Here is an 18200-nt window from a genome sequence, read left to right as displayed (position 1 = left end):
TTTTTACCTTTTTATGCAAAATAAGGTTGTGTGCAGCTTGTCACAAATGCCATAATCCATGATGGTCAAATAGCTTAATCTTGACTTATTCATGCTTTAAATTTTATGTTGATAGATAGAGAATAAAGATGTAGCCAAACTGTTTAACCTTGGCAGATTAGTAGTTAGGTAGAGAATAAAAATGAGCTCATCAGCTTAATCTGAGCCATTGGAAGTTATAAGGTTAGAATTAGATAGTTTACTTGTCAAAAGAAAATGAAATAAAGGGTCAGCAAGCAAAAATGCACCCAATAAAGTGAAGAAAAAATGCTAGGATAAATAAAGGGTAGGTAGAAGAAAGGTTGCAAATGTACAAGGTTGCTGAGTCAAAAGTACATTTATCATGCTTAATCCTATGTTTCTGTTGTAGGAGCATTTATGAGAAAGAAAAGATGTTCACAAGTTGGTTTAACTAATTTCCCCTCATTTCATTATGCCCCCACATGCTTATTTTCTAATTTCCCCATTATCCCTTTATCAGTTATACCTTTTCCTTTCATTTTGACACTTACCTCTTGGTTTCATACATTTCCCTTGTAATTGCCCTTCAAAAATCACCCCCTTGCCCAAAACCCCTTTTCCCTAGTGTGAAACCCATTTCCCATTGTAAATATTACCCTCCCCCCTTATCAATTTCCATATTTCCCTTCAAAAACCCATAGAAACCCTTTATCCTAAGTTTTTATCCCCTCACATTATCTAATTAATTTCCCCACTTTATACTTCCCTGACAAACCCTTTTTTAACCCACCAACCCTTGGTACGGTTAAAAAACCCCGCCACATAACCCCTGGTCCCACTTTATTATCCCATTCCTTATATTTAATCCCGACCTTATACACTAATTAATTACAATTTTCTATAATTAAAACCTTGGACCCCACAAATCCCTTCCCTGATTCTCTCCGTGCAACTTAACCACAGGACAACCGTCTGATCTCTTGCCCCCAAATCCGATGATGCGCATCCATATTGCGCAAGTTCACCGTCCGACCGATAGCAACTCGAGAGCATGCAAGATTCGCAATTTTGCCTGGCTCTTTTTTGCTACGTGGCGGCCCTAGGCTAGATTGCATGCTCGCGAAAAATACCTCCTTCCCTCCAAAAGCAGTGCAATGTCCCAAAAAACCACCTCCCCACCCAGACCAAAAACCACCCACTATTCATTTATAGTTTCCGTGCCAAAATGAGACTGTTATCCTTTAAAAGGCTGGAAAAGCCCCAATTCACACTTTTCGCTCGTTTTTCACTGCAACTTTTGCTCAAGTCATTTCGTTGTACCCTAAACCTCTGCAACCAAATTGAGCACCATCTACCACCTGAAGAAGCTCCGGACACCTAATTCAAGCAACCAGTTCACATTTCAAGCTACCGTACCCTTTGCATTCACCACTAAACCCAGTTTGCAAGCCAAACCATCGATTTCTAGGTATTCTTGGAAAAACTAGAATGGCCCCTGAATTTGAAAATGCTGAGTCTAATTGAAAGCTTTATTAATTGAAATAAATTAATGAATTTTCCTAAATTGAATACAAGCTTATTTGTATATCCCAAACCCTCCTTTTTTAAACTGTAATTACCCTCTCACTGTACTAGAACTCCTAAACCTCATTTCTAGAATCTCTACAAGCCTAATTCATATCCATAAACTCAATTATGGCTTCCCAAACCTCTCTGTATGTGAGACCTCTGTCAACCCCTCACTTGGACATCGACCACCTTGCATTAGCAGATGGATATTTCCAAATAAAGGACACAGCCTCCCCTGCCTACCTTCTAAAGCTCCACTGTTGGAGTAAGGACAAGTTCCTAAACCAAAACGATGACATTCACCTTTGGGAATCTAATTTTCCCAAGTATTTTTTCCCAGAAGTACACCCATTCCCTGACATCATCCACTTCTGTCATGCCTATTACATTCCTAGCCAAAGGGCTATTATCACCCCTAACCAGTAGTTGTTATTTACCATCACTGCAGAGTTTATTAACCAAATGTTGCAGGTCCAACCAAGCCCTAATGAGACCCCACTATCTATTGGAGACTTGTTGGACCTATATGTCAAGTTAGACCTGGCCAAAATAGCACAAATTTTCCAGACTTTCATCATAGAGGACTACCATACTCCCACAGATAGTCCCCCTTATGTTGCCACCATTTTTTCAAAGAGAGGCAGATAGATTATTACTATGCTCTCTTGCATCTTAAGATATATCTCAAATGAGAATGTGGATGAGGTTGTCCTAGCCTTTCTTTCCATTTTTAGCCCAGGCAAGCCTCCTGTTGTGATTTACAACTATGCTCAGTTCATTGCAGACAGGATGCATGAACAGTTCACCAGATTACCTACTGAAAGAGTCTTCAAGTACTCTTCTATATTATTTCACATGTTTTTATATTATCAATCAGACAAATTCCCTGTCAGCATCCAGAAGTTGGATACCAAGGGAAATCAAAGATCAGTTATTTATTGGACACCCTTGATCCAAAGGTACTCTAGTACATTCACCTATAAGGACTTCATTGATTCATTTCTCCATCCAGTCATGAACATGCTAAACAATAGCCCCCAACCCAGAGTTAGCCAAGAGATTAAGGGGGTGTTACAGTTGGCCAATAACAACAAGGTGGGAGACTGGTATTTGTAACAAAACCACATAGGGATGAGAATTTATGGATGCTAACTTGCCCCTTACAAACTGCCCAAATACCTCCCTATGAGGATATTTGCACTAGAATATTTAGGCAGATCATCAATTCTGATGAAGTCAACTTCCTAGCAGCTAGGAAGAAAACCCAATTCAAAATGAGAAATCGATTAGGCCCCTTCATTTGTAATAACAGATAAGTCAGACCAGAGGTAGATAAGATTCTATAATAGATGAAATTCAGAAACAACTTTATGTGGCAGTATGACCCTTATGGGATCATAAATAAGTTGAGGATCAAGGTCAAATTGGGACCTTTCATCCATCATCCCATACCAGATATTGAGAGGTTTTCCAACCAATCAGAATGTTTGGAAAACACTCTAATTGACATGAATAGCACAATAGTGGATGTAGAAAATACATTGATTGATATAGAGAAACAAATTTATGAAAGTTCTTTCCTGCAGGTTCTAGAACTAGGGGAACCAATGAATATTCCTCCTGTTTTACAGATCCTAGCAAATGAGGAGAGAAACCCAAAGAGAAACAGGGAGGAGGGTTCCGGTTCTGCTATGGAAACCATAGATGAGCACTTTGAGCTCAAGAAAAGGTCCAAGTTGAATCATGTAACTAAACAAGGGGACACTATTGAATTAGTGGAAATAACTAACACTGATACAATGGTGGAAAGAAGCAAAGGTACAACAACTTTTGGAGAAACACAACAACCCTCAACATTTAACACTCAATTGATTGAGAAACAACTCAGTGTTGAGGTTTCTTCTTTCACTAGGCCAGCAGATAAGGAAAAATATATCAAGGACAGGTACAAGGAGATCGAGTTGAGACATCAAAAGTTGAAGGCTGAAACATATGCCCAATACTTCAAGCACACACCATCAAATCAGAGCAAGTTGATGTCATCTTTTGACATCAAAGCAGGAAAAATGCAGATGTCCTTGATGTAGCCTACTATTCGGTAACCAAAAACATCAGCTGACTACAGAAAAATTGACTTCGAGGTGTTGGCCAAGGATGTTCATCCGATTGACCAGATTGATTTCCACAAGCAGGCAAGAGAGATGAACTACTCCACTTTGACAAGAAAGACCATGGTTGCACATAACCTGCAAATCTCCTTGGATAACATTACAACCCAATATAAATTGGAAAAGGCCTTGTCATAGGCCAAGGACAATAGGATCAAGTCATTGGAGGACTTGGTAATTGAGTTGGGACATGATCCCAATGACATCAAAGCTACTGAGAAGTTGATCGAGAAGAAGAATGAGGATATTGTAGCTCTCAAAAAACAACTAAAACTTCCTCATTCTGAGCACCCACAGACAAAAGAGGTCCTGGAGAGCCAAACACATGAGGACGAGATGATAGACCTGGTTTTACAATTAAATGATCAATTGAAGGAAATGCAAAACGAGTTAAATAGCTTGATATAGGGAAAACAATCTAGTCTAGGGACTACCCCTGCCACTGTTATCCCAACAGTTATTACAGCAATACCTTCCACTTTGGCAACATCCTTAGCTCCTACAGCTCCAATGGCTACAACACTGCCAGCTTCTACAGCGTCTACATCAGCAACAGGGTCAACAGGTGATGAGGCTAGCAGATTGGTCAAGGCAATGGAAGACATGTCCATTCAGACCACAGAAATGAACAGGATCAAGGAAGAGGTAACCAGTGTAGAGAATGACTATAAGCTTGCACAGATTATGCACAAAGAAGAAGTGCAGAAAGAAACCAGGATGAATGAGAGAATAAAAAGCTTGGAGAAGTAATTGACTTTGAAGGAACCACTTGGCCAAGCCAAGGAATAATTGTGGGCCAATATCATTGACTCTGTCAATGATATTTTCCCATCCATCCAAGCAATTTTTGAACATATTTACTTAGTGAAGCAGGCTACAGAAGCCATACAGAGAGTGAAAAAAGAATTGGGAGATATGTCAGATGAAGCAACAACGATCATTCACTTAACTCCAAAAATAAGTATGAATTGCAGGAATTAGAAATACCTGACAAGATAGGTACAATATTAGAAGTAAAAGGGTCTTCACCAAGAGAAGCTAAATGCTAAAACCTAGAAGATAAGTGCCAAACCATGCAACTGGTTATAGTCAGATTCATGATTAAATTTGAAGTTTTGAAGCAAAAGGGTCTACCCAATCCCTTTGTAATAAATGATAAGTTAATGCCACAGGAGGACTACAATAGGAAAATCAGACAAGTGGCCAGTGATCAAGTGAACACTTCATCTATGAAGACGATCCCAACTAGAAAGGTCCTATACCAAATTTTTAAGAACTTGTTTTACCTCCAGCTTGAGGTAAAACTCATTTTTGTGAATAAGCCCACTTTTTCCAAGTACATGGAGGCAGATGAGATTTATAGGAAACTGATAAATATCCAATTACCAGATGCATAAACATTAGAGAAATTGAATTACTTATTTTAGAAATACACGGTCAAAATGTAAAAATGTTCAGTAAGGCTAAAAGGCACAGTAAAACAATAATGACAGGTCAGCCAGATGAAAGAGTATCAGGTAAAAGTGTATCATTTGAAAGATCAGAGTAAGAAGAGCATTCAGTGTGAAGACCAAACAACAAAGTAGAGATTAAAAGGCAAAATATCAGAACTTAAAGACAGCACAACCTAATAAACAGGGACAATAAACAACAGTTCAATAGTTGTCTCTATATTCTTGCATGAAGATATTTCTTTCTCCTAGATTAATTCCAAATATAGTTTGGGATATTTTGTAAATTATTTTTGTATAAATACTTCATAGTTCGAAGTATTGAGTGTGGATTGCTATACATTTGTAGAGTTATTTTGATCATAAACCTAAGGGTTATTGTACCAATTTTTCAAGTCAGCAGACTAGACCAAGTAATAAATAGATTTCATTACAGGATTCATGTGTTGAGATATTACAGTGAAGTATTTTCTTTGTCAAATTTGTTATTTTCTTATGTTTTTTACAAACTTGAATGTTATCTAAAGTTGAATCAATTAACTGGAAAATTTATCTCAAAATTTGTTTAAGTACACTCTCTTTTGAATAGTTGATCGTTTACATGTTTTCTTCTAATATCCGAATCTGAGAATCCTCAATTGCTCTCCCATCCCAGTTGACCTCTTTCACTTTCTTCATAATCCGGCCTAAGGAACCCTTAATTTCTCTTTGGATCCAATTGAAAATCAATTCACCATCCAGCCTTGAGATCTGAAGTAACTCTGCTATCATTCCTTGTAGACACTATTTTTAGAACTTGATCCAGTCCTGTTTGCATGATACTTGACCCCACAGCCCAATGGTAAAAGACACCCCTCTTTTCATCTAAGTATGTGATCCCACCACCAAATCCAAATCAAAACCCAAGTACAACCATAACTATCCTAAAACAAAATAACTAAACAAAGTTAAATCATAAAGAGAGAGCCCTCTTTGAGAATTAAGAACGCTAGATCCTAATCTCCAAAGTAGGTTTGGGGTTACCTCTATCATTTCTTTCTAATCAACTCCTGAGAAATATTGGAGTGCTAACAAACACACAATCACCATGGCTATCTAGGAAATGACTAGGCTAGGCAATCCACTGTCGAACCAGGAAATCCTCCATGCCAATGATAGATCACAACCAAGAAACCACATGCATGTGCCATGCATGTCAAAACTAGTGAATAAATCATATGTCCAACTCGATACCTGCAAGAAAATCTGATGTAGTTGTTGATGTCGATTCCTTCTTGCGCTTTCATGTTCTTCCTTTCCTTCTTGTTCCAAGAATCCAAATATGCCACACCCTCCAAGAGTGTTCCAAGAAAACTCTAAGTCTCCAAGAGTATGAGAGAGAGAGAGAGAGAGAGAGAGAGAGAGAGAGAGAGAGAGAGAGAATAATGAGAGAGCTCCAAAGCTAAACTAAGCAAGTCTTCCCCATAGATCCTCAGAAGCCTTTTTATGAATGAGGCCTCTATTTTCTTCATTTTCCATTATTTTCCTTCAATTTCCTCCTCAGATGAAAAATGTGACCTTTCACTTTCCTTTTCTCCTAATTTCCATTATTTTCATAAATAAATGTTCCAAAATACCTTTTTGCCTCTTTAATGCCTGAGCCATTGCCTTTTCCAATTTCCTTATAGCCAAATGAACACCCCCTAGGATGTCTTTCCCACAATTCAGCTTGGAATACGTGTCCCATCATCCATGGCATTTATATATTTTTTACATGGAATTTCACCAGGGCTGTTACATGAGAATCCTGTCTTCCTTCGCAGAACTATGCAAAAATTGCCTCAAAGCCCAATCTGAACTTTGCACTTCACAAGAATAGTCATTAAGCCTCCTTCTTGCTTACTGGAACCCCGCATTGTGCAGAGACATGAGCCTGAACTCCTCCCAAAAACTGTGAAGAAAAATCCTCCCAGTGACTTCCCTCCGTCGGGATTCATTACTCTCAAAAAACTGTGTAGAACTATCCTTTGGCCCTTCTGTAATCCTTCCTTTTCTTCCCTCTGAAAATAATGCAAAGGTGTCCCTCAGGGTCCCACCTTGAAACTATCACTGGTGTCTTCAACTGCACTATCGTGCCTCCCAATGGCCTCTGCCTAGTTTTCCCAAACAGTGAAGCCTGTGCCCTAGAGTTCCTTGTCCAAGTTTGAGCTGTGCTCTGTGCAATCTTAGTGACTAGTCCTCCTCCCTATCACATGGAACTACGTAATGCACAGTTACCGGACCCTCTTCCCAACCCGGTCATCTTACCCGGGCGTGGACAATGGAAACAATGCATCATGCTAAACTAGGAGGTTTTGGATTTGATGTCATCTCATCATGAGTGAATTGAAGGAACATGTAGACTGATAGATCATGGAGAGATGACGAATGAGATGAAGAAGGAGCACACATGCTATAAGACTTACTTTCAATTGAATGGACGAACGAAACACATCAAGTAGCAAGAAAAATGAACACATGCATGGAAACATCTTACAAGACCAAGACCATTAAAGACCCCATAGCATCAAGCCATGCAGAGGAGATTACAAAGCACACCCTAAAGCACATCCATCACTTAGCAGTGTAGCAACTTGACATTGCCACCACAACCAGCCAGTACATGTTAGCAATGTCATGTCAAGTTGTGTCATGAGTTGTCAATGCCACATCACCGCTATGGGCCATATCTATTATAACTGAATGTAATGTAAAGTGAAAGTCCAATGGATGCACACATGAAATTGAAGAGTCATGTCAATTGAAAAGTAATAGGAAGTTGAATAGTCATTAGGGTAGTCTAAGTGTCACAAGGGTATATATACCCCTCCCATTGTATGAGAAAGGAATTTTCACCTTGGCTACTCCCACATAGCCTTGAGATTAGACAATCAGTTCTTTGAGGAGCGAGGAGTGGCTCCAATGTCCCACTACTGGGACTAGTGATTTATGGTTTACAGATGTGTCTTGGGACTTTTTCTTAATTCAGAAGCTTGTTAAGGCCAGCATGTTTTCATGCATGTTTTGTAGATGTTTGTAAGACTATTTTTTCGACATGTGTAATGCATGTTTGTTTCACCTGTACTGAGATAGTTAAACTACTTTGGTTGTTTTAGTATTTCCATTGTTGGGAATGTGTTGTATTGGTTATCAACACTGTCTAATCCCTGTTGACTACTTCGGAGGATACTAGACATACCACCTTTTTGTATTGGTTAGCTCCGTTTTCACATTCTTGTGGACTACTCTACGAGATAGTCGACACACCATCTTTGTTTTCTAGTTATCACTTGTTATGTGAAGGGAAGTTGTTTTTCCTCAACAGGAAATATACCCAACCTCCCTTACCATTCAAAAGTGTGTAGTGGTTTCCTCAAGTGTCCTTCCCTCAGTCAGAACCCATTGTCTCTAGAAACTATGCATTTTTGTCCCACAACTTCTCAGTTTGCCTTGCATCGTAAAACAACGCAAATGTGTCCTCCCAGGGCCTCATCTCTCAGCAGTGTCTTGCATCCTAAAAATGCACAGTTTTGTCCCTCAGCTGCTCAGTCTTCCTCGCATCTTGAAACTCCATAGATGTTTCCTCCCAGGGTCTCATCCTATAATAGTCACTACCCACTAAAACTGTGTAGATGTGTCTCTTAGTGATCATACTAAGGATGACATGCTAGAGGACTCTCAAGGAGTTGAGGAAGAAGATAGGAAGACCAAGGAACCCAAGGTATGATAGAAGATCAAGACCACATGAAGATGCCATCTGATGCAAAACCCTTGGAGGATAGGTATGAAAAACAAATCACATATTTTGAAATACACCTCTTAGTGTAGCTTGAAGGATTGATTATCATTGTGAAATAATTCTATCTTCAATGACATGCATAGTTGCAAGCAATGAAATTCATTCCATGTGTTTCCTCTACATGTATTTCTCCCTTTTGCTTGCTTAACCAGCTGTCGTCTTTTGGCATGTTGATTTATTTTCCATGATTGTGATCTTGTTCTGGTGATTTCTAAGGTTTGTCTTTGTGTGTTTGGGTTGTCTTAGCTATGTGAACATCGTTCACACTCACACAAAAAGTTGTAAGCACTGTCGCGCAAGTATCGTCACGGTCATATGAAGGTCTATCCAAAGTGTCACACTTGTCATTTCCAACTCTAAACATTCCCACATAAGGTCATGCTTTGCTTTGTTTTCCCAGTGGTCAATGTCATCGTGTTGTAAAAGTATGTTAAGTGTATGATCACAATTATGAGTCCTCACAAGTTCACTTGCCTCTCACACTTAGCCATTTTCCTCAAGATATCTCCAACTAAACAACTTCACTTCACCAGACCCTGACTGAGCTGCACTACGTAGACTCATCCCTAAGTGGTGTTGGTCTGCTATCCAGAACTGTGCAGTGCTTTAGGTTGTCCTCAAGGTCAGTTGCACTGCACAATCCCAGAGGTGAGATGTAACAACCTTTGAGGTAAGACTGCATATAAACAACATAATAGGAACATAAATACAATGAACATATCAGCCATCAAAATCCATATATGCATCAGTAAATTTGTACATGAAAATCAAGGGAATGAATTTTTTCATTAATAAATGCAATGAACCAACCGCAAATGGGACTACAATGTTCCACCTAACCATAGATTGGCTGAGCCAAGTCTCTCTTTACCCAATCACCCCCGTGCCATATTCCAAGCATGAATGTGGGATCTCATAGAACACATCAATAAAAACTCATCTAGGGTTTCCAGAGGCCACCCACCTTAACCCATCAAGCAGTGGTTTCAGCTCATAGTCAGACATTACCAAAACTCATCATCAGATTGGTCTCCATCCAAGCCTTATAGGGCTTCCACAGTGTTTGTCCAACCAAGGCTTCCAGAACTTGTAACTCAACCCACATCTTATACAGGGATTCCAGAGCGTTTGTCCAACCAAGGCTTCCATGACTAGTAACTCAACCCACTAAGGGCTTCCAGAGTGTTTGTCCAACCAGTGCTTCCAAGACTAGTAAGTCAACCCAAGCTATTACAGGGCTTCCAGAGCGTTTGTTCAACCAGGGCTTCCAAGACTAGTAACTCAACCCAAGCTAAGGAAACATGAGAACCAACCAAAACAAAGCAATGAAAGCAAACCCACAATCACCATGGATATCCAGGAAATGGATAGGCTAGGCAATCACCTGTCGATCCAAGAAATCCTGCATGCCAATGTTAGATCACAACCAAGAAACCACATGCATGTGCCATGAATGTCAAAACTAGTGAATAAATCATTCATCCAACTCGATACCTTCAAGAAAATCTGATGTAGTTGTTGATTTTGATGCCTTCTTACGCTTTCATGTTCTTCCTTTTCCTTCTTGCTCCAAGAATCCAAGTATGCCACACCCTCCAAGAGTGTTCTAAGAAAACTCTAAGTCTCCAAGAGTATGAGAGAGAGAGAGAGAATAATGAGAGAGCTCCAAAGCTAAACTGACCAAGTCTTCCCCATAGATCCTCAAAAGCCTTTTTATGAATGAGGCCTCTATTTTCTTCATTTTCCATTATTTTCCTTAAATTTCCTCCTCACATGCAAAATATGACCTTTCACCTTCCTTTTCTCCTAATTTCCATTATTTTCATAAATAAATGTTCCAAAATTCCTATTTGCCTCTTTAATGCCTTAGCCATTGCCTTTGCCAATTTCCTTAGCCATAAACAACCAAATGAACACCCCCTAGGATGTCTTGCCCACCATTCAGCTTGGAATACGTGTCCCATCATCCGTGGTATTTATATAGTTTTTTACATGAAATTTTCACCAGGGCTGTTACAGAATCCTCCCCCTTGGGGATACACCGTCCTTGGTGTTCAATCACACATATACCTTAGTAACCTGCTGAGAGAGGACATACTGCTCATGGAGCTTAATAACCCATCTCGATGCAGTATTTATAATGAAAGATCTGCTCAAGACATAATATCATAATCACATGACAACATACTGCATAGTGGAGCTTTATAACACAACTCATTACAATATTTACAATGATTATTCTGCTTAAGGAAACTCATATGACATCATAACATCATGATAACATAACCACATGATAGCATAATATCATTACACCCATATCGCATAGTGGGGCTTTATAACGCAGATCCTTAGGGTATTTACATGCATACACGGGTGTACATTTAACAACCTCATAAAAATATATATACCAAAACATATGCCAAATCATATACCAAACATATATCAATCGTAAACTAATCATCATATAGCATATATCGAAACATCATAAGGCATATATCAAAACATCATAAGGCATATATCAAAACATCATATAACATGTATCAACCAACATAAAGCACATATCAAATCATCATAAAGCATATATCAACCATCATAAAGCATATATCAATCACCATAAAGCATATACTAAACCAACATAATAAAATACTAAACCATCATAAAGAAACTACCAAACCACCATAGGATGTCTTGGCCACCATTCAGCTTGGAATACGTGTCCCATCATCCATGGTATTCATATATTTTTTACATGAAATTTTCACCAGGGCTGTTATAGAACCCTCCCCCTTAGGGGAACACTGTCCTCGATGTTCAATCACACATATACCTCAATAACCTGCTGAGAGTGGACATATTGCTCATGGAGCTTGATAACCCATCTCGATGCAGTATTTACAATGAAAGATCTGCTCAAGACATAACATCATAATGACTTGACAACATACCGCATAGTGGAGCTTTATAACACAACTCATTACAGTATTTACAATGATCATTCTGCTTAAGGAAACTCATATGACATCATAACATCATGATAACATAACCACATGATAACATAATATCATTACACCCATATCGCATAGTGGAGCTTTATAACGCAGATCCTTACAGTATTTACATGCATACATGGATGTACATATAACAACCTCATCAAAATATATATACCAAAACATATGCTAAATCATATACCAAACATATGTAAATCATAAACTAATCATCATATATCATATATCAATACATCATAAGGCATATATCAAAACATCATATAACATGTATCAACCAACATAAAGCACGTATCAAATCATCGTAAAGCATATATCAACCATCATAAAGCATATATCAATCACTATAAAGCATATACTAAACCAATCATAAAGAAACTACCAAACCACCGAACTACCATATCAAGCTGCTAAGTTTTAGATAATTTCTTGGAAAGAATGGGAAATGGGATCAAGTCTGCAGACTCCTCCTTTCTTTTCTCACAAGTCCTTGATCATGTTTAACTCTCTCGCAATATTCCAGCTATCCTCACCCAAAATTTCCCTTAACTTCTGTAAACTACTAAGGAAACATAGCTTTTACCCCAAGAGAGTTGGGCCATATAAATTCAAATTGTCTTGAAAGAGAGTTGGGGAAAGCAATCCAAGACCTAAAATAGATGGATTTGGTGTCCGAGATGATGCCTAAGCCTTCTGCACTACCATTGGCATCCAACACCATACAATCTACTAAGGGTCAGCTCCTTCTCATGATTTCACTTAACTTCTCTTGCTTAATCTTGGTTTCCTATTATACAGTGATATCTAATTTTTCTTGTTGAATCTTATCTTGAAGGTACCTCAACTTACTGTTTGAGTTGAGGCCCCTTATATTCCAAGAGACTACTTTCATTGAAGACGGGGAAGGGACCAAGGGTAATAGTATATGAGGACATTGACTTGTTAGAGTATAGTAAGATCACCTCGGCTTATTGAATCACTTCACTAATTGTTTTTCTACATTTTTTTCTCCTTTCAAACCCCGAACTAGACGTCGCACGCAGAGAGGATTCCTCTTCATCTTAGATCACCAGGGTCGAGTTAGGGGAGGATTCCAGAGGTGCCTGACATTGTTCCCATTCTTTACATATCATGTGAAATTGGTCTAGTTCCTCTTGAGGTATATCATCAGATCCGACCTTTACCTTGTTTCGTAGAAAAGATACCAAAAACCTCTCATCGAAATTAAGCTAGTCCAATTTGACTTTGTGCTCTAAGGTCTGCTGAGCTTGAGGAAGGACTCGTTGGATCTCCTTACTAGTTGAAAGCCCCTCTAGAGATTTACTTTCACTTGGATGTTTACTCTTAGGGTTTCAAGAACCTTCTTCCACTTCTATTGCTTGTTGGGGTTGGCTTGTAGTTTATGGATCTTGTCTTTTTGTTCTCCGTTGATTCTGCTAGAAGTATCAAGCAGTTCCCAATTTGACGATTTGAAGCAGTCAATCAGGGAGGCGGTGGAGCATGGCTAGAAGGACCCCCATCCCCAGAGAATGCCAACTCGATACCTCTTCGAATCCATCTTGAGGAGGACTTACCGCTAGACTGGAGTCTCATTCTTCCAATGTGGAAAATCACGAAACAAGTGTCCATATTCATGGAAAATCTTGTATTTGAATGGGACATGCTTGTAATCCATTGGTTGGGACAAAACTTCGTCTTGGTATTCAATTTTCACGGATTCTAGAAAGGGTTGAGATATATTCATGTATACACATATTCTAGCATAGGACAAAAATCTTCAACGTTTTTTGATCTCCAAAACTTGCACAAAGTTTCTAATATAATTTCCAATCAATTTTAAGATGTTAATCCCCCAAAAACGCTTAGGCAATGAGAAAAGTTGTACCTAGATAGGTGCTTCCAAGATGTATTCCTTCTTCGGATTATAACATTATTCCCAATTTCTCATGAATAGCTCTGCACTATTCATAAAGTATGGCCATTATCCAAAACTTTCCTCTTGTCTTCCAAATCTTCGAAGATCACAGTGAAAAATACTTTTGCTCTTAAGCGAATATCAATTGGACTCTTAGCTACCATTTTATTTGGATCCATTAGAGGATATCTACCTCCTTAGGCCAAATACCCATAAATTTGTAGATTATTGCATGATCTTGCATGTACTACCTACGGGAGGCAACTACCCCTCATCCTAGACTACCATTGAGCTCCCAACACTGGTGATTCTGTTGGCTATCGTTTTTGTTTCCATGTGATACCAAACGGGTCAGAAGCACAACGATGAGCACCAGTCACAATATTCTTGAAGGAGGGCGCTGCCCCACCCCCCAGGGGGAGTTGACATGTGCCCAATTAGCCTACAACCAACTTCAAGGTAACCTGCAACTTCTGTGATTTGGGAGAAAAATGACGTGACAACAAAGATTCAAAATTAGCCTTGAAACCCTAGAACTAAAAAATCCTAGCTACAAATATAAATTATTAATCAAGTAATGGTATGGGAATTTTTGGCTTCCATAAATATGAATAAATAAATGTTTATCAATATAAAAATATAAACTGGTTAATTATAGATATTTTGTTTTGAGTATATTTAATTAAAATGATGGATAAAAGAATTGGAGTTACTTGAACTCTTATAATGTGATATATAATAGGTGAATTTTACGTGATTTATTCATGTGAAGCAATATCTTTATTTAAATCCTTACTAAAAAATGTTTCCAACTACATATAGCACTCATGCATTATTTTTCACGCCTTTTAAAATTAAAATAAACTTAACACTTTAATTTGAAGCTAATTAAAATAAATAGTTTAAAATTTTAAAATTTTCTTTTTTAGAGAAAGTAGTTAACTCTCACTCTAATCCTTCTTTATCCTTTCTCGGTATTCAAAACTCCTCAAATCCTTGAGCGATTATCTTAATTTCATTCCTAATCTCAAAATTACATTAATTTCCCTTTGATATTCATGACATCAACATCAAAATACTATTTCTTTATATCAACAATAATGAACAATCTTCTATTCCTTTATATCAATTGTCACTACATATACAATATTTTCATTGTAAGTTCAACAAGAGGTTCCATTTCACCCGCACATGTTTCTTTCTTCTATTTATTAACTTGTAAACGAAGTTCATAACATCCCTAAACATTGGGTTTCAAATCCTCAAGGTCTAAAAGTATAATTGATTAGCTACGGCATAGCATAATAATTTTTCGTTTTCACAAATATGAATAAATAATACTTTATCACTATAAAAGGATAAGCATGCTAATTATATATGTTGTCGGTTAAATATAATAAAAGTGGTTGGAAAAAAGTTGTTATCCATGTCACCGGTTGAAATCTTTTAACTTCAATATATAAAGAAAAGAGAAGAAATATCCCCATATATTCCATAAATAAAAAATTGTGGCTCATATGTTTTAATAATAATGTTCTTTAATTATATATAAAAAATAATTTAAAAGTTTATATTGGAATATAAATAAAACAAAAATCGCAGATTTTGCATAGCTAATATCTAATCTTTCCATGCATCGCTGAGAGAACATGGAAGTCGTAAAATATGCCAAAAACGTATCAAAAGCTTCTCCATGTTTCCGGGCTACAGAGGCAACTTGCCTTAAAATCACTTTATCTAACGAATACCTTCAATTTGTTTTTCTTTTCAGGGGAATCTGTGTAAATAAGGACCATAACGTTGTTTTTTGGTAATGTTTATATAGGAATTTTTTTTTTTTTTTGGATTTTTTTAGTGTCTTAATTTTGTTGAAAAAATTCAGATAAAATTTTGATTTGTGTTATTTAAACTAGTTTTTTAACTATACATATAGATACAGCACTTTGAAAAACTTTATATATAAATACAGCAAGTTGAAAAACATTACACATATAAGAAATAGTTTGAAAAACTTTTAAAGCACTTTGAAAAACTTTATATATAAATACAGCAGGTTGAAAAACTTTATACATGTAAGAAACTGTTTGAAAAACTTTTAAAGCACTTCGATTATGCAAAGTTACTCATCAAACTTATAACTTCAATAATGTATTTTCTAGATTAAAAAAAAAATGGACGGAAAAACCCTACTGAAAAACTTGCAAAAAAAAATTCTCGCTAAACACAACTAGATTTAAATAACACAACTCGATTTAAATATGGACAATAATGTTTAAATATTGAGGTGCATCACAGAAGTCACGAGAGACACTCAGTAAAGCAAAGAGCACAAAGCAGCGTAAACAGGAAAATATTAATCGTTAAGATTCCACCACACTATTGCTTTAAAACAAATTAGATTACAAAAGTGGATGCTCATCTCCCATTGAATAAAGTTGCGAGCGAAATGATTTATCTATACATACTGGAGCTGAATCCTAACTATCTCTCATTAACTACTTTGTCTTGCAACTGTGATCGCGATATATCCATCATGTGTCTGATGGTATGTGAACGCCCTGGGAGTTATATGGAGCAATGCGATGTGATGTCAACCCAAGTTCGCGCACCAAATCATTTTGGATCCACTCATACAATTTTCTGCACCTTGTATCAGCCAGGCCACTGAGATCAATAACCTGCTGTCGGTTGGCCATAACAGTCTGTCGATCATCCATTAAAGGCGGCGCCACCATAATCTTTGAAAGTCTTTCTACTGTTTCCTCTAGCTGCTGTTGTAGATCTTCGAAGAGTTTCTGCTTCAATTCTTTTTCCGCTGCTGTCAATTTATCCCTCAATATGTCTTCGCCGAACATGTGAAACGCGAAAGGATAAGAATAAGCGAGGGCATGCCTGGATCTGAAAAGCCTTTGCACTGCATTTATCAGCCATCCAGACTCATCTTTACTTTCTAAATCTTTATTGTTTTTCCATATTAATTTTGTGAACTTTGCTTCAAGATTCAACGCATCCTCATGTGCTTTCCATCTGGAGTAATAATGCGTGTATCTTTTGGAATCACGTTGTGCCTTCTCAATAATATCCTTCTTCTGATCGTCTTTATATCGACTACAAACGTGGTCAGCGAGTAAATCTTGAAGGGCACCACCACACGTCCAACAGAATTCTTGGCCACAGACACAGATCATGCAGTTGCAGCCATAATTTCTTTGAACTTTATTCCTACACTTGGGACAGGACCTTGTATTCACTGCAATCCAATTTTGAGTCTCGGACTCGTCCTGGCATTTCTTATCCCAAAGCTCCCAAATCAAACAGGAGCAAGGAGAGTGTGGTTGCGCCAAACAATTGAAGCAAAACTGATGTCCGCAAGTGCACTGGATCTCACAGTAAACATCTCCTTCAACTCGAAGTGCATTTCCGCAGTGGGGAACACTAGGGCACCACTTCACTTTGTCGTTGTCGTCAATATAGGACTCAAATAGGAAGCGATCGAAGCGTTGGGCTGCTTCACAATCTTTCGCAGCCACTAACTTTCTTATGATGTCTTCGTCACATATAACATTACATTCAGGAGCCATGCACTTAATCCGCTTGCTATGTCCGTCGTTTATCTTAACGAGAAAGTAGCGCGTCCAGCAGGCATTGCAAAAAGTATGACCGCAATCCATCATTGTTGTGTCCCCTGGCACGTTCATACAGACCTTGCAGAAGGTATCTGTAGAGTTTGTTGATGTCAGTGTGAGGCGCGCAACACCCACTCGTGAAAACAAGAGGTCAAATCCGATAGTTTCGGCAATTGCATCTTGTAATCTTTGAAAATCCCAGCGATAATGAATTAAGAGTGTGCGAGCAGCTTTTTCCTTTACATCAAAGAAATCCATGACCTTACGTAAATCCTCTCTCTGTGCTCGCAATAAAGATTCTTTCGTGATCAGCTGGATGGTCTGTTCAGGGTCACGCATGGAGGACCTAACGGCTTCCTCGCAGTGCTCACTTTCCTTGTAGGCACTCCTCAAATCCTCGTCGCTGCTGATCGTCTTGTCCGCCATGCCCAATGCGTGAGGTTGATTGTACCAGATTATGCGTTCGCGAAGAGCCAAGAAAGACAAAAATGTTAAACTGACAAGTTCTTGATATGTATCAGAAGCTGCGACTGCTATCTGCGGAGAGAAAAAGAAAGATCCAATACGATCCTAAATGAGTAGAGCTTAAATAGCCATAAATGTAACGATTGTTCTCTCTACCTGAGCTCCGATCGACCTAAAACTCTTATGG

At 38.1% G+C, this 18200-nt stretch overlaps 1 pseudogene; it reads right to left on the bottom strand.

The window, feature by feature from the left end:
- Positions 1–16453: 16453 nt before the first annotated feature.
- On the bottom strand, positions 16454–17974 carry LOC149190794 (putative E3 ubiquitin-protein ligase ARI2 pseudogene; annotated as a pseudogene).
- Positions 17975–18200: the final 226 nt, after the last annotated feature.

Source organism: Pinus tabuliformis, chromosome 3_1 (genome assembly GCF_031772625.1).
Source record: "Pinus tabuliformis cultivar Carrire ecotype Pingquan chromosome 3_1, CPIR1, whole genome shotgun sequence".
NCBI classification, from domain to species: Eukaryota; Viridiplantae; Streptophyta; class Pinopsida; order Pinales; family Pinaceae; genus Pinus; species Pinus tabuliformis.
Note: the sequence above shows the minus strand (reverse complement) of the source record. Positions and strands in the feature narration are given on the sequence as shown.